This window comes from Aotus nancymaae, unplaced genomic scaffold, assembly GCF_030222135.1.
Source record: "Aotus nancymaae isolate 86718 unplaced genomic scaffold, 86718_ANA_hifiasm-v0.15.2.pri h1tg000020l, whole genome shotgun sequence".
NCBI classification, from domain to species: Eukaryota; Metazoa; Chordata; class Mammalia; order Primates; family Aotidae; genus Aotus; species Aotus nancymaae.
In genome coordinates this window covers 31,201,188-31,224,896 of record NW_026988432.1, presented here as the reverse complement: position 1 = coordinate 31,224,896, position 23,709 = coordinate 31,201,188, and the positions used below count along the sequence as shown (strand labels likewise).

At 46.5% G+C, this 23,709-nt stretch overlaps 1 protein-coding gene across 5 annotated transcripts in view; it reads left to right on the top strand.

Annotated features, from left to right (window-relative positions):
• Positions 1-8,632: 8,632 nt before the first annotated feature.
• Positions 8,633-23,709, top strand: part of ARK2N (arkadia (RNF111) N-terminal like PKA signaling regulator 2N) — a 91,775-nt gene continuing 76,698 nt past the window's right edge. For 2 of the 5 annotated variants that reach the window (XM_012440857.3, XM_064379217.1), the window contains exon 1: positions 8,633-8,800. The gene's annotated coding sequence lies outside the window, so the exon portion shown is untranslated. Of the gene's footprint in view, positions 8,801-9,149; positions 9,415-23,709 lie in introns of those variants that run through there. The other 3 variants (XM_064379216.1, XM_064379219.1, XM_012440855.3) reach the window with 3 other exon arrangements.

Below are 23,709 nucleotides of genomic sequence, written 5' to 3'. Positions count from 1 at the left end.
TATAATATAAATAAATAAACAAATAAATAGGGGTGGGATGTAGTCGCTCATGCCTATAATCCCGGCACTTTGGGAGGCCAAGGCAGGTGGATCATGAGGTCAGGAGTTCGAGACCATCCTGACCAACATAGTGAAACCTCGTCTCTACTAAAAATACAAAAATTAGTCAGGCATGGTGGTGGGCACCTGTAATCTCAGCTACTTGGGCGGCTGAGGCAGGAGAATCGCTTGAATCTGGGAGGCAGAGGTTGCGGTGAGCCAAAATTGCACCACTGCACTCCAGCATGGATTACAGAGTGAGACTCCGTCTCAAAAATAAATAAATAAATACATAAAATGAAGTCAAAGCAATCCCATTACTGGGTATATATCCAAAGGATTATAAATCGTTCTACTATAAGGACACATGCACATGAATGTTCATTGCAGCACAGTTTACAATAGCAAAGACCTGGAACCAACCCAAATGCCCATCGATGATAGACTGGACAGGGAAAATATGGCACATATACACCATAGAATATTATGCAGCCATCAAAAACGATGAGTTTGCATCCTTTGTAGGGACATGGATGAACCTGGAAACCATCGTTCTCAGCAAACTGACACAAGAACAGAAAATCAAATACCACATGTTCTCACTCGTAGGCAGGTGTTGAACAATAAGAACATATGGACACAGGGAGAGGAGCATCACACACTGGGATCTGTCGGGGGGAAATAGGAGAGGGACAGCAGGGGTGGGGAGTTGGGGAGAGATAGCATGGGGAGAAATGCCAGATATAGGTGATGGGGAGGAAGGCAGCAAATCACACTGCCATGTGTGTACCTATGCAACAATCTTGCATGTTCTTCACATGTACCCCAAAACCTAAAATGCAATAAAATTTAAAAAAAAATGAAGTCAAAGTTTTAGAGAATCGTGTGTGTGTGTTTCTGGTACCAGTTTTCTAATTCTCTGACCCCAAGTGAGTATTCAAACAATTCAGTTGAATTCAATGCAATTCTGACACTAATCACCCAGAGTTGTTTTGAACCCCACAGGCTAAGGGCCTAGTCCCCCAAGGCTGCCCCCACTTCAGATGCTAGCCACAAGTGAGGTGCCTGGGCTACCACACTTACATTTAGCCGATTGCAAATTTGAGGGTGCCCACGACCTCTCTCCCCTTAAATCTGATAATTCACTAGCAGGACTCATAGAACTCTGGAAAGCACTTTACTTACTAATATTAGCTTATTATAAAATAGGAGGTCCAGAGTCGGATCCTGTATTATATCTTTCCTTGCCTCAGGCAAGGAAGAAAGGTGGATGGTAGCTTCGAGCTGCCATGCCCTCTCCAGTGGGCCATCCTCCCAGCATCAACAGGAAACTCTCCGACACGTGGTTTTGGGGACTTTATTGAGGTTTCCTTGGCCTTTGGTGATTGAACTCAATCTCCAACCCCTCTTCCGTCCTCTGAGGTTGGGGGTGGGGAGGGGGCTGAATGTTCCAACACTCTAATCATATGGTAGGTTCCTGTGGTGACCAGCCCCCATCCAGAAGCTATCTAGGGACACTCCAAGAGCCACCTCATTAGCATAAACTCAGGTGTGACTAAAAGGGGCTCATCAGGAATAACAAAGGACACTCCTATCACTCAGGAGATTCTGAGACTCTGAGGAGCTTTGTGCCAGGAACTGGGGCAAAGACCAAATGCGTATTTTTTATTCTACCACAGATACCCTGATTTTGTCTTTGCTTAAATACTGTAGTTTTGGGAGCTGGGGAGAGGAAGGTGAAGACAGTCTTCATAAAGCTGATGTTACAAGCTCTTTGAAGCTGTTACCAAGTCCTTTCTTCCAAAACAGTGTCTCAGCCTGTCACCGTGGCTCACACCTGTAATCCCAGCACTTTGGGAGGCTGAGGAGGGTGATCGCTTGAAGTCAGGAGTTCAAGATTAGCCTGGCCAACATGGTGAAACCCCGTCTCTACTAAAAATACAAAAATTAGCTGGGCGTGGTGGTGAGCGCCTGTAGTCTCAGCTACTTGGGAAGCTTAAGGGAGGAGAATCACTTGAACCTGGGAGGTGGAAGTTGCAGGGATCTGAGATCAGTGCCCCTGCACTATTCTAACCTAGGTGACCAAGTGAAACTCTGTCTCAAAATAAAATAAAATTAAAATTAAAATTAAAAATAAATCCCAGGCTTCTTACACTCGTATTCAGTCCCCCAACTTCCCTTGAAGCCTTTTGTCTCCTTACTCCTCTGCTGCTCAGCCACAGGCGTCTGGTCTTTGGGTAGTTGTCCTCCAAATATCCCAGGGGCTTTTCTACCTTACATCCACCGCTCCCACAAAGTCAGCGTCTCTGCACACTTGTCCTTTCAATCACACAAACTCTTTTTTGGCTGTCTCATCTGCCAGGCTCTATGCTGGACACCAAGCGGGCAGTGAAGAGGGTGACCTGTGCTCTGCCCTCAAGGCACTGAGTTTTCCTACTTTTTTTTTTTTTTTTTTTTTGAGATGGAGTCTCACTTTGTTACCCAGGCTGGAGTGCTGTGGCACGATCTCGGTTCACTGCAACCTCCACCTCCCGGGCTCAAGCGATTCTCCTGGCTCAGCCTCCTGAGTAGCTGGGACTACAGGCACGCGCTACCACACCTGGGTAATTTTTTAGAATTTTTAATAAAGATGAGGTTTCACCGTGTTAGCCAGGATGGTCTCAATCTCCTGACCTCATGATCTGCCCACCTCGGCCTCCCAAAGTGCTGGTTACAGGCCTGAGCCACCAAGCCCAACAGAGTCTTTCTCCTTTTTAATCACCAGCAGGCAGATTCCAGACCCTCCCTGAGGCATTTCCCTACTGCCTTGTCTGCAGGGGACCTCCCTCCTCCAGGCTTCTTACCCACTTGGCACCTGGCACAACTTCCTTGTTTTGACATCCTGGTAGGTTTCAGAATCTTAGGTCTACTTCCTCCATTCACTACACTTGCACTGAGTGTGTCTGGGGTCTCTGCCTGAGGCACTGAGCAGGATCAGACAGTATGGACCCTGCCCCAGCCGCTCTTCCCTCTGGTGTGTCTGACGGATGTGAAAGAGAGTGTGCACAGCAGGAACACATGAGGGCATGTGTTAAGAAGAAGACGGGTGCAGTAATGGGGATTGCGAGTGCTAGTTTAGATGGGGCATCAGAGGAGCCTCTGATCCAGCCAGGAGGTCCCCCAAGGCCAGGCACCATGTCATACAAGGCAATTCCTTTCATTAAAAAATGAGAGGCTTGGCCGGGCGCGGTGGCTCAAGCCTGTAATCCCAGCACTTTGGGAGGCCAAGGCGGGTGGATCACGAGGTCAAGAGATCGAGACCATCCTGGTCAACATGGTGAAACCCCGTCTCTACTAATACAAAAAAATTAGCTGGGCATGGTGGCGCGTGCCTGTAATCCCAGCTACTCAGGAGGCTGAGGCAGGAGAATTGCCTGAACCCAGGAGGCGGAGGTTGCCGTGAGCCGAGATCGCGCCATTGCACTCCAGCCTGGGTAACGAGCGAAACTCCATCTCAAAAAAAAAAAAAAAAAAAATGAGAGGCTTGTCGGCAAGGCATGGTGGCTCACGCCTGTAATCCCAGAACTTTGGGAGGCCAAGGCGGGTGGATCATGAGGTCAGGAAATCGAGACCATCCTGGCTAACATGGTGAAACCCCATCTTTACTAAAAATACAAGAAATTATCTGGGCGTGGTGGTGGGTGCCTGTAGTCCCAGCTACTTGGAAGGCTGAGGCAGGAGAATCACTTGAAACAGAGAAGCAGAGGTTGCTGTGAGCTGGATCATGCCACTGCACTCCAGCCTGTGCAACAGAGTGAGACTCCATCTAAAAAAAAAAAATGAGAGGCTTGTACATACTTTTTAAATTTAAAAACTGTCCTTTGGGCCAGGCATGGTGACTCATGCCTGTAATCTCAACACTGGGAGGCCGAGGCAGGAAGATGTCTTGAGTCCAGGAGTTCAAGACCAGCCTGGGCAACATTGTGAGACCTCGTCTCTACAAAAATTTTTTAAAAATTATCTGAGCATAGTGGCATGTGCTTGTAGTCCCAGTTACTCGGGAGGCTCAAGTGAGAGGGTTGCTTGAGTGCAGGAAGTTGAGGCTGCAGAGAGCTGTGATTGTGCCATTGCACTCCAGCCTGGGAGACAGAGTGAGACCTTGTCCAAAACAAAACAAAACTAAACAAAACAAAAAACTGTCCTTTGCATTTATTGTCACTTTTTTTTTTTCCTTTTTCAGAACTTACAGACTTTCTAAATAGATGAAGTTTCAGGGGGATCACCTAGTTGGAAAAAGAGACTTGGAGCTGGTTTTCAGAGTACTTTACCTAAGACAGAGGAGTCTCAATTGGCCAGCCCAGAGAACCAGGGTGGGGAGCTGGAGGTTTGTGGGGAAAAGGGGCCCCCCTTCCAGTCACCCTTGGCTCCACTTTCATGGTATCCTTCTGCACTGTTCCATTCTGGTTCCACGTGAACCTGCTGCTCTGGAAAAATGAGTCCGTTGAGATAGAAATTTCACTGTATTTGACCACTGAAAGTGTGGCCTAGAAGGTGCTGGCCTGGAGTGCTGCCATCAGAGTGACAGCCTCGTTCTAGAGTGTTCTATCTGAGCCAAGCATGGAGCTGAGAGCTGAAATCATGACTCATTTTATCCTCACCCCTCCAGAGCCTACAAGGAAGTACTGGGGGGTCATCCATGTCTGAGGGGTGAGGACAATGGGGCTCAGTGAGGTTACATAACTGTCTGAGGGTCACTCTGCTAGAGAGAGGCAGAACTCGGTCCAGCGTCAGATCTGTCAAACTCCAGAGCCCCTGGTGCTGACAACTGCCTGACCTTCCACTACTCAGAGTTCTTATGCTTCTGGATGTCCTTGCATTGGAGGAGGCCATTTAATCCTGTGGAATGATGCTGTGAGGCAGAGCAAGTCATGTTAACCCTGGAATCGGTGACTTGTCTGAGGTTCTGTGGCTATCATAGTGCAGAAGGTCAGCACTTCCCCAGAGGCCACCGCCTTCTAGCAGGTCCTAGGTGATCCTAGTGGGTGCTGGCTAAGGTAGGCTGGGAGGTTGCATTGTGGGAAGCCAGGTTACCCAATTCTTTTTTTTTTTTTTTAGTCAGAGTCTCACTGAAGTGCAGTGGCACAAACTCAGCTCACTGCAACCTCCGCCTCCCGGGTTCAAGGGATTCTCCTGCCTCAGCCTCCCAAGTAGTTGGGACTACAGGTTCGTGCTACTGAGCCCAGCTAATTTTTTTTTTTTTTTTTTTGAGATGGAGTCTTGCTCTGTCGCCCAGGCTGGAGTGCAGTGGCAAGATCTCTGCTAACCGCAACCACCGCCTCCCGGGTTCAAGTGATTCTCCTGCCTCAGACTCCCAAGGAGCTGGGGTTACAGGCGCCTGCCACCATGCCTGGCTGATTTTTGTATTTTTAATAGAGATGGGGTTTCACCATGTTGGTCAGACTGGTCTCAAACTCCTGACCTCGTGATCTGCCCACCTCAGCCTCCCAAAGTGCTGAGTACAGGTTCAGTGACACAAACCTGTAGTCCAGCTACTTGGGAGGCTGAGGCAGAAGAATCACTTGAACCCGGAAGGTAGAGGTTGCAGTGAGCTGAGATTGTGCCACTGCACTCCAGCGAGACTCTGACTCACCACTCCCAGCTGTTTTTTGTTTGTTTGTTTGTTTGTTTTTAGTAGAGATGGGGTTTCACCAGGTTGGCCAGGCTGGTCTGGAACTCCTGACCTCAGGTGATCTGCCCGCCTCGGCCTCCCCAAGTGCTAGGATTACAGGTGTGAGCCACCACACCTGGCCTTAGGTTGCCCAGTTCTTAGCAATCTGAGATTATAGGAAGGAGACAAAGGCTCCCTCCCTTTGTCTCTCCCTTCTTTCATCATCTGTAGAGTGGTTCTCATAATAGTGTCCATTTTACAGGGCAAATGGTAGAAGGAACCTGCTCAGTCAGGAGAGATCAGATTATAGTCAAAGCCAGAGGAGCCACACCCTGATGCTACTGTCCAGGCCACCAAGGTTAGCAGGTACCTGCTGCAGGCCTAGCCCCAGGCTAGGTGGTGTATCAGGTGCAAAAAATGATACTGAAGAGTGATTCTGACAGGCTTAGCTCTGGCCTCCAGGGCTATGACAGAAGTTGAGAGAATGACGAATATGATTTAGTAGTAACCCTACAGATAGGCCAAGGGCAGACATGTTTGTAGGAGAATGTGGATGAACAGAGGAGTCCTGACCCACAGCGGGAGGCTGGGTTGGAGGGGGCAGTAAGGGTAGTGGTGATGGGGGTTGTGTGTGGGCTGAGCTGGTTTTATGGGGGAGATGGCATTTCAGGAGCTTGTAGAGCTGAGTATTGGATACACAGAAGACTTTGAGGCAAAAGTAGGATCCCTCCTGCTCCTACAGAAGAAGAGGAAGAAGCAACTGTTCCATTTAATAATGGAAATACAGTAGTCATAAAAATGTTAGTAATTAGGATATCAAACACCCTAACCTCCAAAAATATGCAAAGGCCACTCACTGTAGGAAATTGACTTATTGGTATTAAATAGGAGAAGGGCTGGGTGCTGTGGCTCACGGCTTATAATTCCAGCAGTTTGGGAGGCCGAGGTGGGTGGATCACCTGAGGTCAGCAGTTCAAGACCAGCCTGACCAACATGGAGAAACCCTCATCTCTACCAAAGTACAAAATTAGCTGGGTGTGGCGATGCATGCCTGCAATCACAGCTATTTGGGAGGCTGAGGCAGAAGAATTGCTTGAACTTGGGAGGCAGAGGTTACAGTAAGCCGAGATCATGCCACTGCACTCCAGCCTGGGCAACAAGAGCAAAACTCCATCTCAAAACAAAACAAAACAAAACAAAACAAAACAAGAGAAGGACCCAAGATGGTATCTCAGTAGTCAGGGTCTGCAGCATTGATTAGATCAGACTGTCAAGGAATCTTTTAAACACTGAATGTATTAATCCACATTCACTCTCTGATTTACAGATTGAAAGTTGTGATCTTAGTAGTTATTTTTTCTTTCTTTCTTTTTTTCCTAAAAGAGGCTGGGCTCTGGTCACTACCCCACAACCTCTCAAATCCCCTGAAGACTCAGGTAGCAGGAAGTAAATAAATGAATGAACAAGTGAAATAACATAACAGATAAACTACTTAGCTAGCATACACTGCATTCTCAGTGATTCTCAATGCGGCAGTGGGTGAGTGTGGTTAAGAAAGAAAGCTCTGGCCCGGCTCGGTGGCTCACGCCTGTTATCCCAGCACTTTGGGAGGCCGAGGCGGGTGGATCACGAGGTCAAGAGATCGAGACCATCCCGGTCAACATGGTGAAACCCCGTCTCTACTAAAAATACAAAAAATTAGCTGGGCACGGTGGCGCGTGCCTGTAATCCCAGCTACTCAGGAGGCTGAGGCGGGAGAATTGCCTGAACCCAGGAGGCGGAGGTTGCGGTGAGCCGAGATTGCGCCATTGCACTCCAGCCTGGGTAACAAGAGCAAAACTCCGTCTCAAAAAAAAAAAAGAAAAAGAAAAAGAAAGAAAGCTCTGTGCTGGAATCCAACACTGCCACTTACTGATGTGTCATCTTGGGCAGGTCACTCTGTGCCTCAGTTTCCACCTTTGCAAATTGGGGCTCGGAATGCCATCCAACCCATAGAGTTGTTATGAGCTGTAATGAGGATCTAATGAATTAACCCATTTAAGTGCATAGCACAGTGTCTGGCATGTAATAGGTATTCAATAAAAGTTATCTTCTTATTTGTCTAATTAGGGATGGAAAACTCACTCTCCTGTAGGCAGTCAGAAAAATGAGTGAAGTGGAGGAACTAAGGGGCCTGGTCTGAAGCGGGAGACTGATGTCAAGGGGAGTGTGGACCCAGGCTGTGAGATTTTCTTTTCTTTTCTTTTTTTCTGAGATGGTCTTGCCCCATCACCCAGGCTGGAGTGCAATGGCGCCATCTTGACTGCAACCTCTGCCTCCCGGGTTCAAGCAATTCTCCTACCTCAGCCTGCCAAGTAGCTGGGATTACAGGCGCGCGTCACCATGTCCCGCTATTTTTTTGCATTTTTAGTAGAGACGGCGTTTCACCATGCTGGCCAGGCTGGTCTCGAACTGCTGACCTCATGATCCGCCCGCCTCGGCCTCCTAAAGTGCTGGTGTAATCTACAGGCGTGAGCCACCGCACCTGGCCGTGAGATTTTCAGAATCTCCTCTTGACGGGTCTCATCCGAGGTTCCAGCACAGCTATTTAAAGGTAAAGCTCGTTTACATTTTTCTCCTCAAGGCTTTATTTTTTTCTATTTTTTTTTTTTTCTTCTCAAAATCCTGGAGTGCTTTGGGGGAACGCGGGCCCTTGACCAGATCTTGAGTTGTGATTTGTGTCCTCAGCATCTCCTGCTCCTCCTTGGGAAGCCCTCTACCCTCCAGTTGGCCTGCGCCCTCCTTCCCTTTCTCGGGGTTCGGGTCCACCTTTTTTCCCCCACACGACTGCAAATCGGAGGGCGACTGCAGAGGCGGAATTCGGGGCGGAGCGGGGTCTCTGCCGCGGGCCGCGTCCCACCAGCAGGTGGCGGTCGATCTGCAAGGCCTGCAAGGTGCCCGGGCAGAAACTTGAGCAGATGTTGGTGCCGCTGCCCGAGAAAAGCTCAGCCAGTCTCCCCAAGCCCCGCTGTCGGCATCCGCTAAGAAGCCAGGAGAGAAGGGCGCGGGCTCTCCGCTGAAGTGACTCAAGGATTCGGACACCGCGAGCTGCTTTCGGAAGGGCTTCGGGAGGGGGTGAGTACTGAGGAGCGCCCAGAAAAGGGAGCGCCGTCCTTTGCTGAAGGCATTGTCCTTGGCTTGCATAGACTGGCTTTCCCACTCCCCGGGAAAGATATTTCTGGAAGGAGACGGCCTCAATAGAAGGAGGGAGCGCGGGAAAGAAGCCCGGGGAGCCGGCGCCTGTACGCACCGCGCTCTGCAGCGGGAGGAGCGCGGGTTCCATCGCGCCAGATGGCGCTGTCTGGTTTTTCCCGGGCCTCGGGCGCCAGTCTCCAGAGGTCCCCGGCGTCGCGGCCGCTCTAGCCTGCTGACGCGGGCTCTGTGTTTCCGGGCGGAAGTGAGGCGCCGAGCGGAACGGCCTCTGGTGACATTTTCTTGGGGGCGGCGCGGACGACTGAAGGGACTTGGTGGTAGAGGCTGCGGAGGCGGCGAGGTTCACTTTGGTCCCGGCAGGGGCTCTGACTGCCACCCTCTGCTCGCTGCCGGCGCTTGTTCCAAGGAGGAGAAGGCGGCGGTGGCCGTCGCGTCCCCAGTCAGCGCAGCGGGGAGAGTCCCGGCCCGGGGGTCGTGCGTGCCCCGACGGGGCGCGCGGATCAAGCGAGGAGGCACGGAGTCTCCGCGGAGTGCAGGTGAGGCGGGAAGGGGCGCAGGGCCGCGGCCTGGCTACTGGTCGAGTTGCGGGGCCCGGGTTGCGTCCCAGGGAGGGGTCTGGGCGACTCGGAGGGGTGCGGGCCGCGGCGAGGGCTCTGCGGCGTCCGGACGCTGTGGTCCTGTTGGCCCCGGCTGGTGGGCGCCGGGAACTCGCAGCCTGGCTTGGCGGCTGACGCTGGGGCATCGCATCGTTCCGACCTCCTTGCTCGTCCGCCGCTGGTGACCCTCGCGTCCTCCCGGCCCGGCAGAGTTGGCTCCGGCACCCCAAGACCCCAGACTCGGGGGCCAGGTCGAGGCGAGTCCTTTTCCAGGGGTGCTGAGGGTTGGCTGGAGGTGCCGCAGTCCCCGGGCTGCGCGGGGAAGCGGTTTTGCGGCCCTGGAGTTGTCTTCGCGCAACTTTGCGGCTCCCAGGCCCGCCGGGGAAGCAGTGGCGGCAACTCTGCCGGCTCCGCGAGCCGGGGGTCTGGCGCGGACACCTGTCCCTGCAGGGGAGAGCTCTGGCGCCGCGGCCGCAGTGGCCTTGGAGAAGGGAGAAAAGGTTTCCTTAGGCTTGGCGCCGCCTGCCTCTCGGCGCTTCCACTGCCTTCGTTCGGCAGACGCCTCCCGTCAGTGCGAGAGATCTGTCAGTCTCCAAAATTGACCTCTTCTGGGGAGTTTGTCAACTTTATTTCAAAACCGACGAGGATGTACCCTGACGAACCCCAGGTTAAAGACATCGCCCTCCCGTACGCCATTCATTCTCACTTTTAAATTGTCTCCCCGCCCTCCCTACCCAGCCCCCATCACAAAATTGATGCTCACAGGTTGAAGTAAAGAACATTGGTATGAGACCTCCCAGATCCTTGAGCAGTTTCTGCTTGGATGGGCTTTTCGTTTTTTGCCTGACCTTTTGCTTTCTGAATCCTCCCACCCAGTAGAACTAAAATCCCACTGATAATACTTCGTCAAGGTTGGACCTCTTAATTACAAATACATCCGCCAGTTTTGCTTAGGTTATTATTGTGTAGTATCATTAGGCACATGCTAACAGTTTGAATCACTCATTTTCTTCTCTTGTGGTATTTTAAGGATGGAAGCTATTAACTTTCTAATGTAGTTTTGCTGATCCTGGCAATCTAGATTCTTCCAGTAATCGGAGCATTGCCTTCTGGTTTAACAAGAATTTTTTAGAGGCTTACAATTGATAGTTACTACCTGATGTCCTGAGGAGTCACATAGCTAACCATTTTTTTTTTTTAAACGAGTTTCATCATGTTGGCCAGGCTGGTCTTGAATTCCTGACCTCGTGATCTGCACTTGACCTCCCAAAGTGCTGAAATTACAGGCGTGAGCCACTGTGCCCGGCTCGCTAACCATTTTTAAGTAGAAAATACAACATTTGGCCAAGTAATATGCTCAATACAATGTCTAGTTGAGTGCTTTGTGCACTGTAGGTACTCAGTTAATATAAAATTATGAATTAAAATGGAATTCAGGAATTCAAGATGGAATTGACTGCAGTGACCTGTATGCTCTAAAGAACCTTAGTGAAATTGTATGGAGTTCCATTTAATGAGAAATAAAAATATTTCTTACACATTTCTAAATCAGGTTTTTTCCTTTCTTTCTTTTTTTTATTTTTGAGATAGAGTCTCGTTCTGTCACCCAGGCTGGAGTGCAGTGGTGTGATCTTAGCTCACTGCAACCTCAGCCTCCTGGATTCAAGCAATTCTCCTGCCTCAGCCTCCCAAGTAGCTAGGATTACAGGGGCCCACCACCACACCCGGCTAATTTTTGTATTTTTAGTAGAGATAGGGTTTCCCCATGTTGGCCAGGCTGGTCTTGAATCTCTGACCTCAAGTGATGCACCTACCTTGGCCTCCCAAAGTGCTGGGATTACAGGTGTGAGCCACTGTGTCTGACCCAGGTTCCTTTAGAGTGCTTTTCAGTATAACTGTAATCTTAAAACCACACCTTATCCATAAGGTAAATGTAACTTCAAAATAGGTATATTACAGTCTGAAAGACAAGGAGAGACTTCAAGGTAGTTTATATCTAAAGGATCAACTGAATCAGATTTCTTTTTGAGATGGAGTCTCACTCTGTCGCCCAGGCTGGAGTGCAGTGGTGCGATCTAGGCTCACTGCAACCTCCGCCTCCTGGGTTCAAGCGATTCTCCTGCCTCAGCCTCCCGAGTAGCTGGGACTACAGGCACTTGCCATGAGGCCCAGCTAATTTTTGTATTTTTAGTAGAGATGGGGTTTCACCATGTTGGCCAGGCTGGTTTCGAACTCCCAACCTCAGGTGGTCCACCTGCCTCCGCCTCCCAAAGTGCTGGGATTACAGGCTCGAGCCACTGTGCCCTGCCTGAATCAGATTTCTTAGTAGGAAAATTTTTTTTTCTGACACCTTTTTGTGAAAAATAGGATGAACTGGCTATTGGAGCTGGAAACTTTCCTTATTGTTAGAAGTTCACAGTGTAGTTGTTACTAATTCCCTTTATATTACTTTAACATGCATTTATGTGAGAGTAACTGTCATAATACTCTTTGTTTTATGGTCTTCATGATTAATTCAAAATGCATATAAAGATATATTCAGCTTTAGGTTCTAATTTAATACATTTCCTTTAGAACTGAGGGCTAATGTGTGTCCTTCAAAGGTTTCTTGCTCCTAATATTAATAGTGACTTTGGTATGTTCAGTCTCTTTGTTGTATGACTAGTAAATTTTGTGAGCTTGTGTAGTTACTCATTATACTAGAAGTTGTTTTGTTGAGATTCCCAATTTTACTGCTTTTTTTGATACATGGATGAACAGACTTGATAGATAAGCAATTTTAGTATTTTTTGTTCTTTTTTTAAAAATTTGGAATTCATGTATACTAGAGACCCAAACCTTACTTTGGCAAATCACGTTAGATCTTTTTCATTTTCCTGCATGTAACTGAGGATATGGAAATAACATGTATTCATGTTTACTGAATTGACAGTACTTCAGAAATCCTGTAATAGATGAAAAATGTTGGTTTTTTTTTTTGTAAGACAGTCTTGCTCTGTCACCCAGGTTGGAGTGCAGTGGTGACCACCTCACTGCAGCCTCAATCTTCAGAGCTCTAGCAGTCCTCCCACCTCAGCCTCCCAAGTAGCTAGGACCGCTGGCTCACACCGCTATACCTAGTTAATTAAAAAAATTTTTTTAGACAGAGTTTTACTCTTGTTGCCCAGGATGGAGTGCAATGGTATGATCTTGGCTCACTGCAACTTCCCCCTCCCAGGTCCAAACGATTCTCTGCATCAGCCTCCCGAGTAGCTGGGATTACAGGCGTGTGCCACCATGCCTGGCTAATTTTGTGTTTTTAGTAGAGATGGGGTTTCTCCACGTTGGTCAGGCTGGTCTGGAACTCCTGACCTCAGGTCATTGGCCCACCTTGGCCTTCCAAAGTGCTGGGATTACAGGCATGAGCCACAGCACCTGGCTAATTTTTAAATTTTTTCATAGAGATGGCATCTCTGTATGTTGCCCAGACTTGTCTTGAACTCTTGGGCTCAGGCAGTCCTCCAACTTGGCCTTGGCCTCCCAAAGTGTTAGGAATACAGATGTGAGCCACTGCACCTGGCCTAAATGTTGTATTTTTTTTTTTTTTTTTTTTGAGACAGAGTTTCGCTCTCGTTACCCAGGCTGGAGTGCAATGGCGCGATCTCTGCTCACCGCAACCTCCGCCTCCTGGTTTCAGGCAATTCTCCTGCCTCAGCCTCCCAAGTATCTGGGATTACAGGCACGCGTCACCATGCCCAGCTAATTTTTTGTACTTTTAGTAGAGACGGGGTTTCACCATGTTGACCAGGATGGTCTCGATCTCTTGACCTCGTGATCCACCCGCCTCGGCCTCCCAAAGTGCTGGGATTACAGGCGTGAGCCACAGCGCCTGGCAAATGTTGTATTTTTAACGTGTTCCTTTAAGGAATACTGATTTCAGTATCTTCTATTATTTTAGGAAAGAGTTTGGGACCACATAAAGTTTCTTGGGTTACTGTAATAATGTAGGCAAAATGACATACATATGATAATTTGAATAAAAAGTTGTGAGACTATAAAAGCGGGGAAGAGCTATAGAGTAGGAGGATAGAAAATACAGTGGACAAAATACTTGTGAGGGGCTGGGCACAGTGGCTCACACCTCTAATCCCAGCACTTTGGGAGGCTGAGACAAGAGGATCAGTTGAGCTCAGGAGTTTGAGACCAGCCTGGGCAACACAGTGAGAGCCCACTTATTTTTTTTTCTTTTTTTCGAGATGGAGTCTCGATCTTATCGCCCAAGCTGGAGTGAAATGGCGAAATCTCGGCTCACTGTAACCTCCACCTTCCAGGTTCAAGCAGTTATCCTGCCTCAGCCTCCCAAGTAGCTGGGATTACAGGTGCTCACCACTATGCCTGGCTAATTTTTGTATTTTGTAGAGATAGGATTTCACCATGTTGGCTAGGCTGGTCTTGAACTACTGACCTCCTGTGATCCGCCCGCCTTGGCCTCCCAAAGCGCTGGGATTACAGGCGTGAGCCACCACGCCCGGCCTGAGATGGAGTTTTACTCTGTTGTCCATGCTGGAGTGCAGTGGTGAGATCTCGGCTTACTGCAGCCTTTGCCTCCTGGGTTCAAGTGATTCTCTCGTCTCAGCCTCCCGAGTAGCTAAGAATAATAGTGTCTGCCACCACGCCTGACTAATTTTTGTATTTTTAGTAGAGACGAGGTTTCACCATGTTGGCCAAGTTGGTCTCGAACTCCTGACCTCAGGTGACCCTCCTGCCTAGGCCTCCCAAAGTACTGGAATTATAGGGGTGAGCCACTGCGCCTGGCTGTGAGAGCCTATTTCTCCAAAAAGTAAAAAATAAAAAAATTTAGCTGGGCTGAGTGGTGTGCATCTGTAGTTCCAGCTACTTGTGGGGCCGAGATGGAAGGATCGCCCTGGAGCAGCTACTTGGGCTGAGGTGTAAGGATCACGCAGGACGTTGAGGCTGCAGTGAGCTGTGACTGGGCCACTGCACTCCAGCCTGGGTACAAAGTGAGACCTTGACTCAATAATAATAATAATAATAATTTATGTGAAGCCTCTTTATTGTCACAACACTAATTTATTGATTGTTATTTACTGTGTGCCGGCAGTGCTCTAGTTGCAGCAGTGCTCTTATGCAGTGGTAAATAAGACCAACAAGGCCTCTTGGTGCTTAAGGAGCTTAGACATTTAAACCTGAGGTTTGAATTGGATTTCTAGGTGAGCATGCCAGGCTAGGGCAGCCTAACCAAAGTCATGAGTCTCAGTGCTCTTGAATGATTAAGTGGGGCCAGCGCCTTGAGGTTTCAGAAGAAATGGGTAGGGCAGATGGAGATAGGGCCAAGTTGCAAAGGTACCTTTTTAGTCTCCTAATGGGTTGGGAATTTTCTTCTTCTTTTTTTTTTTTCCTGCATCTTCTTGCATTTTCTTTCAGGGAATTTTCTTCTTTTAGGAGGAAAAAATTCCAGGCAAAATATGAAGAATGGAAGAATGAGATGGACATTCTTTTTTTTTTTTTCTTTCTTTTTTTGAGACGGAGTTTTGCCCAGGCTGGAGTGCAGTGGCACGATTATGGCTGATCACAACCTCTGCCTCCTGGGTTCAAGCAATTCTCCTGCTTCAGCCTCCCAAGTAGCTGGGATTACAGGCATGTGCCACCACACCCAGCTAATTTTGTATTTTTAGTAGAGACGAGGTCTCTCCATGTTGATCAGGCTCTTCTCAAACTCCTGACCTCAGGTGATTTGCCCGCCTCGGCCTCCCAGAGTGCTGGGATTACAGGCATGAGCCACTGTGCCTGGCCGACATTCCTTTTTAAAGATTTTTCTGGGGCTTGGCACGGTGGCTCATGCCTCTAATCATAGCAGGATGGGAGGCTGAGAGGGGTGGATTGCTTGAGCCCAGGAGGCCAGCCTGGGCAACATGGTGAAACCCTGTCTCTACAGAAAAATAAAAATTAGTGCCTGTAGTCCCAGCTACTCAGGAGGCTGAGGTGGGAGGAGCACTTGAGCCCAAGAGTTTGAGGCTTCAGTGAGTGGTGATCATGCCACTGCATGAGACTCTTTCTCAAAAAAAATAACAAAAATATTTTTCTTTATCCTAAAGTTAAGTGAATATAAATTTATTTATTTTTTTTTGAGATGAGGTCTTTTTCTGTTGCCCAGGCTGGAGTGCAGTGGCATGATCTCGCTTACTGCAAAGTCTGCCTCCTAGGTTCAATCAATTCTCCTGCCTCAGCCTCCTGAGTAGCTGGGATTACAGGTGCGCACCACCATGCCCAGCTAATTTTTGTATTTTTAGTAGAGAGGGAGTTTCACCATGTTGGTCAGGCTAGTCTTATGATTTGCCTGCCTTAGCCTCCTGGAGTGCTGGGATTACAGGTGTGAGCCACTGCGCCTGGCCTTTTTTTTTTTTTTTTTTTTTTAGATGGAGTCTTGCCCTGTCACCTAGACTGGAGTGCAGTGGCAGCATCTCAGCTTACCGAAACCTCTGCCTTCTGAGTTCAAGCGATTCTCCTGCCTCAGCCTCCCAGGTAGCTGGGACTACAGGCACTTGCCACCACACCCAGCTAATTTTTTATATTTTTAGTAGAAATGGGGTTTCACTATGTTGGACGGGCTAGTTTTGAACTTCTGACCTCAAGTGATCCGCCTGCCTTGGCCTCCCAAAGTGCTGGGATTACAGGTGTGAGCCACTGCACCCGGCCCAGTGAATATAGATTTTGTTGGTTTCATTTATTTTGATTTGGTTTATTTTGATTTCTTGGTCATCAGATTAAATAAATCTGATAGTTATTTTTCTTTAGTTGTCAAATTCCAGTCTTGGTTTTGAATTTGACTGTTGTCATGATACTTTTCTAAATCCTTTTGGCCTTTATCTTTAATTGTATGTCCTTTCCTTACTCTTTCAGAACTCTTATGATTCCACTTAAAGTAAAGAAGCAGTGTTTTTTGCTTCTGTGTGGGCAGCTTCTCTCAGCAGAAGTGGGATTGATGTTCAGTTAGTCGGTTTTCACATTCAGCCTACAGGGCCTTGTAAAAGTAAGGAGAAGGGTGAAACTAAAAAGTATCTTGCTTTTTAAAGTTCTCTTCTATGTTCCTGAACTGCTAGGAGAGGAAACTGTGTCATCTGTGTATTATATGGAGTTATCAGAACATATTTGTAGCAGCTGATAATAAAAAATGTGATTTTAAAATACTTTAAAGTAGTCGGTATAACTGAGATTTGATTAATTGTTAGGATTTGTGGCTTTAATTTACAGTGTTTTAAGTTTTCTTTCATGTCTATTCAAAATAAGGGACCTCATTCCTCTTTAATCAGTCTCTGCTACTTAATAGGTAGATGGTATAAATCCCTAAATTATTAACTTGACCTAGTTTAAATAAGTTTAAAACCTACCTAAATGAGTTCTAGTTAAGTGACAATCTGAAGTGGAAATCTATCAGCAGAGACTTAATGCATATGTGGTATTTATACCTGGTTAAATAAAAAACCCATTTACTGAGCATTTATATGCCAATTGGTAATGAGCACATAAAAGAAGCAGTCTTGAGCTAGGCGCAGTGGCTCATGCCTGTAATCCCAGCACTTTGGGAGGCCAAGGTGGATGGATCACCTGAGGTAGGGAGTTGGAGACCAGGCTGACCAACATGGAGAAACGCTGTCTCTACTAAAAATACAAAATTAGCCAAGCATGGTGGTGCATGCCTGTAATCCCAGCTACTCGGGAGGCTGAGGTAGGAGAATCACTTTAACCTAGGAGGTGGAGGTTGCAGTGAGCCAAGATCACGCCATTGCACTCCAGCCTGGGCAACAAGAGTGAAACTTCCTCTCAAAAAAAAAAAAAAGAAAAGAAAAAGCAGTAGTCTCTGCCCAAGGAAGTCAACCTAGTGAACCAGATGATTTCTAAGTTTCCTTTTTGCTCCAAAATGTGGAGAAGATAAAGTAGATTGTAAGGGAAAAAAGTACTGCATAACAGAACAATTGTAGTATGGAACTAGTGTTTTTCTTTATAAATTCATTTTAAAAAGATATTAGGAAATAGCATTTTTCTTAGTATCCCTAAGCTGGAAAAGGCTGGAAACTTACATGTCATTTTTTTGGACTGAGCGAAGTGGCTCAAGCCTGTAATCCCAGCACTTTCGGAGGCCCAGGTGGGCAGATCCTGAGGTCAGGAGTTTGAGACCATCCTGGCCAACATGGTGAAACCCTTTATCTACTAAAAATACAAAAATTAGCTGGGTGTGGTATCACATACCCATAATCCCAGCTACTTGGGAGGGTGAGGCAGGAGAATTGCTTGAACCCAGGAGGCAGAGGTTGCAGTGAGCCGAGATTGCGCTGTTGCACTTCAGCTATGGGCAACAGAGCAAGACTCCGTCAGGCGCGGGGTGGGGGGAGAGTTGTTTTCTATAATGCTAGTTTATTTGTAAAATACATTTTTTTCTCTGCTTGTAATTCAAGTCCACGTATTGATAAGTTCTGATTGTGTTCAAAGAGCAACAACATTAAATCTGTTAAAACTTACTTAGAGCGGCAATTCCCAACAATGTATATAAGCTAGAATTGTGCTTAGGTAGTCTAGAAATTAAGTTTATTTTTATTTATTTTTTATTGAGATGGAGGCTCACTATGTTGCCCAGGCTGGTCTCCCAACTCCTAGGCTCAAGTGATCCTCCCACCTCAGCCTCCCATAATGTTGGGATTACACATGTGAGCCACTGTGCCTGGCTGAAATTAAGTTTTCATTAGCATAGTTAGCATTAGAGAAGCAAGATACTGATCAAAGTGACCAGTAGAAGTTATTTTTCACTGAGTTGACTGGTTTAAAAAAATGACCTTTATGATGTTGTCTGGAGTCTGCATTTTATTAGGTGCCTTATAATTAGAGAAAGGTATTGTTGGGGATAGGAAAGTTGGGTGTGGACTAAAACATAAGGAAAACAGGATTGTCACCTAACAAAAACTTCATGTGGCTAAAATTTTAAGCAGTATTCTATCTGCCTTGGTTTTAACCTAGCATAGAAACGTAGCTTATTCTTTTTTTTTCTCCCCTTCTTAATGACTTTAACAGCAGAAACATAGCTTATTCTTTTTTTATTTAATTTTTAATTTTTCTTTTTTTTTTTAAAGACGGGGTTTCACCGTGTTGGTCAGGCTGGTCTTGAACTCCAGACCTCAGGTGATCCGCCCGCCTTGGCCTCCGAAGTGTTTGGATTACAGGCGTGAGCCACCATGCCCGGCCACATAGCTTATTCTTAAATCAACAATGTATCATCAAGGGTTTCTTACTATTTTTCTCTGCTGAAATCAACTAAGCACTTTGTAGTGAGCCAGCCCCGAGGGTATGTATAGTGGAGTTTTGGCAGCATTTATCTTGGGGACCTCAGGTCCTGGCATGTGGTGATCCATGTTTATGTGAATTGTCTTCTAAAGGAGATAGAAAATGACCAGGATAGAAATCTGAGAGAAAATTTAGAACCTCTTTTATAGGGCCAGGGATGGTAGCTCACACCTGTAATCTCAGAACTTTGGGAGGCAGAGGTGGGAGGATAGCTTGAGCCCAGGAGTTTTAGACCAGCTGGGGCAACAAAATGAGACCCTGTCTCTATTAAAAATAAAAATAAAAAGAAAAAATGTAAAAGAACCTCTGTTTTAAATGATTCTTGATTTATACTGATAGTGCTTTTGAGTACTTTAGAGAGTCTCTCATTAGCCACAGTGCTTTTTTTTTTTTTCTTTTTTGTGTTTGGTAACTTCCTAAGCTTCTTACTTGATGCTAGTTTATTCACAGCCCTGGTGCAGGTCCAGGTACATGCCAGAAGTGGTAATATCTGCAATATGAAGTGATTTGAGCAGCTATTATCACTCTTGGCCTATTTATAGAGCTTATATCAGTGGAGAAAAGGTTGGCTGGCAAGCAAGCAAAGCTGCTCTCTGGTGGTTGCAGTCTCACAATTTATATTTAATTTCGGGGAGATCAAATTCAGCACATTATGGACAGATCCATTCAGCTGTATTAATGTTAGTGTTCCCTTTCTGTACTGTAACTTTTTAGCACTCTAATTTCCCAGTCAGCTTCACTGTTGAAGAAAAGAAAACTGAAAAACTTCTCCCATTAAAAAAAAAGTAATAATTCCTTAATATCTTATGATAGTGTTCAGATTTCTCTTGTTATCTCGTAAATGTGTCAGATCAAGAGTCAAATAAGGTTTCTTCATTGTTTTGTAATCTGTAGGTCCCCCGTCCATTTCTTTCCCCTAGCAGATTATTTGTTACAAAAGAAGTTTTCTCAGCCTGGATTTAGCAGTAACATTCCTTTGGATTCCTGTGGTGGTGGTGGTGGTGGTAAACGTTTTTCTCTGACCCCTTGGTTTGTTGTTAATTGGTCTTAGATTTAGAATCTTGATCAGATTGTTTCTATCATATATTTTCTTTCTCTTGCTTCTTCTTTTGCAGGGGATGAGGGAATACTTTATAGATGGTACTTGCATCAGGAGTTGCATATTTGGTTCTCTGTGATGTTAGTAGCTGTTGGTGATCGTTGCCCAGTTTTGTTATTTACTCATAATTCCTCATTCTGAGTGGGGCATACCCTCTCATCATTCCCAGTTTGTGTCTTTTATACTTGTTTATAGCTTCTCCAAACTTTTTTTTTTTTCCTGAGTCTCACTCTGTTGCCCAGACTGGAGTACAGTGGTGCGATCTCAGCTCACTGCAACCTCCGCCTCCTGGATTCAAGCAATTCTCCTGCCTCAGACTCCTGAGTAGCTAGGATTGTAGGTGTGCCACCACTCCTGGCTAATTTTTATTTTTTATTATTTTTTTTGAGACGAGTGTTGCACTATCACCCAGGCTGGTGTACAGTGGTGCGATCTCAGCTTGCTGCAACCTCTGCCTCCTGGGTTCAAGCGATTGTTTTGCCTCAGCCTCCTGAGTAGCTAGGATTACGGGTGCCTGCCACCATGACTCGCTAATTTTTTGTATTTTTAGTAGAGACGGGGTTTCACTGTGTTGGCCAGGCTGGTCTGGAACTCCTGACCTTGTGATCTGGAGGCCTTGGCCTCCCAAAGTGCTGGGATTACAGGTGTGAGCCACTGCACCCAGCAATTTTTGTATTTTTAATAGAGATGGGATTTCACCATGTTGGCCAGGCTGATCTCAACTCTTGACCTTGTAATCCACCTGCCTTGGCCTCCGAAAGTGCTGGGATGACAGGCGTGAGCTACCGCACTCGGCCTCAAAACCAAAATTTATGGCCAGGTGTTGTGGTTCACACTTGTCATCTCAGCACTTTGGGAGGCCAAGGTGGACAGATCGCTTAAACACAGGAGCTCAAGACCAGCCTAGGCAACGTGGTGAGAGTCTGTCTCTTCTAAAGATACAACAATTAGCTGGGCTTGGTGGTGTGTGCTTGTAGTCCCAGCTACTCGGGAGGCTGAGGTGGGAGAATCACCTGAGCCTAGGAAGTTGAGGCTGCAATGAGCTGTGCTCCTGCCACTGTACTCCAGCCTGCGTGATGGAAGTGAGAACCTGTTTCAAAAAAAAAAATGTAGGAAGATTAGTATTATGAATGCAATGGCGTCTCTTCCTAGAATTGAATGTGTGAGGGCCTCCCAAAGTGCTGGGATTACACTCGTGAGCCACCATGCCCGGCCAGTTTACTACTACTTTTTAAAAAATGACGGGACATGGTGGCTCACACCTGTAATCCCAGCACTTTGGGAGGCCCAGGCAGGTGGATCACCTAAGGTCAGGAGTTCGAGACCAGCCTGACCAACATGGAGAAACCTCCGCTCTACTAAAAATACAAAAATCAGCTGGGTGTAGCAGACGCCTATAATCCCAGCTACTCGGGAGACTGAGGCAGGAGAATCGCTTGAACCTGGGAGGTGGAGGTTGCGGTGAGCCAAGATGGCGCCATGGCACTTCAGCCCGGGCAACAGAGGGAGAGTTTGCCTCAAAAAAAAAAAAAAATGGCAATAGATGCCAACTATAACGTTTTTATATGATAACTATCTTTTCTTTTTTTTTTTTTTAAACAGAGTCTAGCTCTGTCGCCCGGCTGGAGTGCAATGGTGCCATCTTGGCCCACTGCAACTGCTGCCTCCCAATTTCAAGGGATTCTCCTGCCTCTGCCTCCTGAGTAGCTGGGGTTACAGGTGCCAGCCACCACGCCTGGCTGACTTTTTTATTTTTAGCAGAGACAGGGTTTCATCGTGCTGGCTAGGCTGGTCTCAAACTCCCAAACTCAGGCAATCTGCCTACCTCGGCCTTCCAAAGTGCTGGGATTACATGAGTGAGTCACCTCGCCTGGCTGATAACTGTTTTAAAGGCAGAAATTTCTATTTTTTTGGAGTTAACTATATTCTTGTTGGTGGTCTCTTGACTTTGGTTTATTTAAAGTTCCATTTTTTTTTTTTTTTTTTTGGGACAGAGTTTTGCTCTTCTTGCCCAGGCTGGAGTGCAATGGTATGATCTTGGCTCACCGCAACCTCTGCCTCCTGGGTTCAAGTGATTCTTCTGCCTCAGCCTCTTGAGTAGCTGGGACTACTAGAGGCATGCACCACCATGCCCAGCTAATTTTTATATTTTTAATAGAGACGAGGTTTCATCATATTGACCAGGCTAGTCTTGTGATCCGCCCACCTCAGCCTCCCAAAATTCTGGGATTACAGGCGTGAGCCACCACATCTGGCCTAAAGTTTCATTCTTATAAGAAGTGCCCAGTTTGGCCGGGTGTGGTGGCTCACGCCTGTAATCCTAGCACTTTGGGAGGCTGAGGTGGGTGGATCACCTGAGGTCAAGAGTTCAAGACCAGCCTGGCCATCATGGTGAAACCCCATCTTTAAAAAATAATAATAATAAAAATAAAAATAAAAAAATGAAAAATAAGTGCCCAGTTTCCTTGATTTTTGGTGCTACCACAGTACATAATTTTTGAATCATAGATTCAGTAATAAACATACGTGGTTGAATATTTAAACTGTAAGCCAGCCAACAGTTTTTGGGTTTTCAAGCTCAGCCTATTAAAAAATAACTTTAAAAAGTTGTTTAGACTGCTGTGAGGCTAAACTGTAACTCTCTTGCTAAGTAACTCCCTCGCTTAATAACTTCCTCTTCCTTCCCTGTATGGCATAGTTCTCCTTTTATTGGTTAATTGTTTCACATGTGTTGGGCATAATTTTAAGTAAGCACAGTATGGAAAGCTATGTATTTTTCTTTCCTTTTTTTTTTTTTTTTTGAGACAGAGTCTTACTCCATCACCAGGTGCCAGGCTGGAGTGCAATGGCGCGATCTCGGCTCACTGCAACCTCCACCTCCTGGGTTCAAGCAATTCTCCTGCCTCAGCCTCCCGAGTAGCTGGGACTACAGGCGCACACCACCACGCCCAGCTAATTTTTTTGTATTTTTAGTAGAGATGGGATTTCACCATGTTGGCCAGGATGGTCTCAATCTCTTGACCTTGTGATCAACCTGCCTCGACCTCCCAAAGTGCTGGGATTACAGGCATGAGCCACTGTGCCCGGCCGGAAAACTATGTATTTTTCTTGAAATATAATATTGAAGATAACAGGAATAGTGGTTTTGTGGTTTATATAAAATAAAACAATGGATGTTTTATTTTTAGGGAAAGTTATCAAATCAGTAATCACTTAAATTTATGAAGTGGCTTAGTATTTGTGATTGAAAGATTGATACTTTATACTAGTTAAGCTATAGAGCTAAACAAGGATATAATATATTGATTACATTTCATGTGCCTGCTTGTTTGAAAAAATAGTTCATTTGTGCTGGGTACAGTGGCTCATGCCTGTAATCCCAGCACTTCGGCAGGTTGAGGGGGCCAGATCATGAGGTAAAGAGTTTGAGAACAGCCTGGCCAACATGGTGAAACCCCGTCTCTACTAATAATACAAAAATTAGCTGGATGTGGTGGCACGCATCTGTAGTCTCACCTACTGGAGAGGGTGAGCCAGGAGAATTGCTTGAACCTGGGAGGCAGAGGTTGCAGTGAGCTGAGATTGTGCCACTGCACTCCAGCTTGGGCGATAGAGCGAGCTTCCATCTCAAAAAAAAAAAAAATTCATTTGTAAGCCTAGTATTATTATGCCTATTCGAAGGGTACATATTGTTAATGATGTCTTTGCAGATAATGTCAGGTAAGGGTAACTGAGGTAAAGAGTAACTTTCCACGTGTGCAGAGTTTGTCCTTTAAAATCATATTTTTTAAATAAAAGCATAT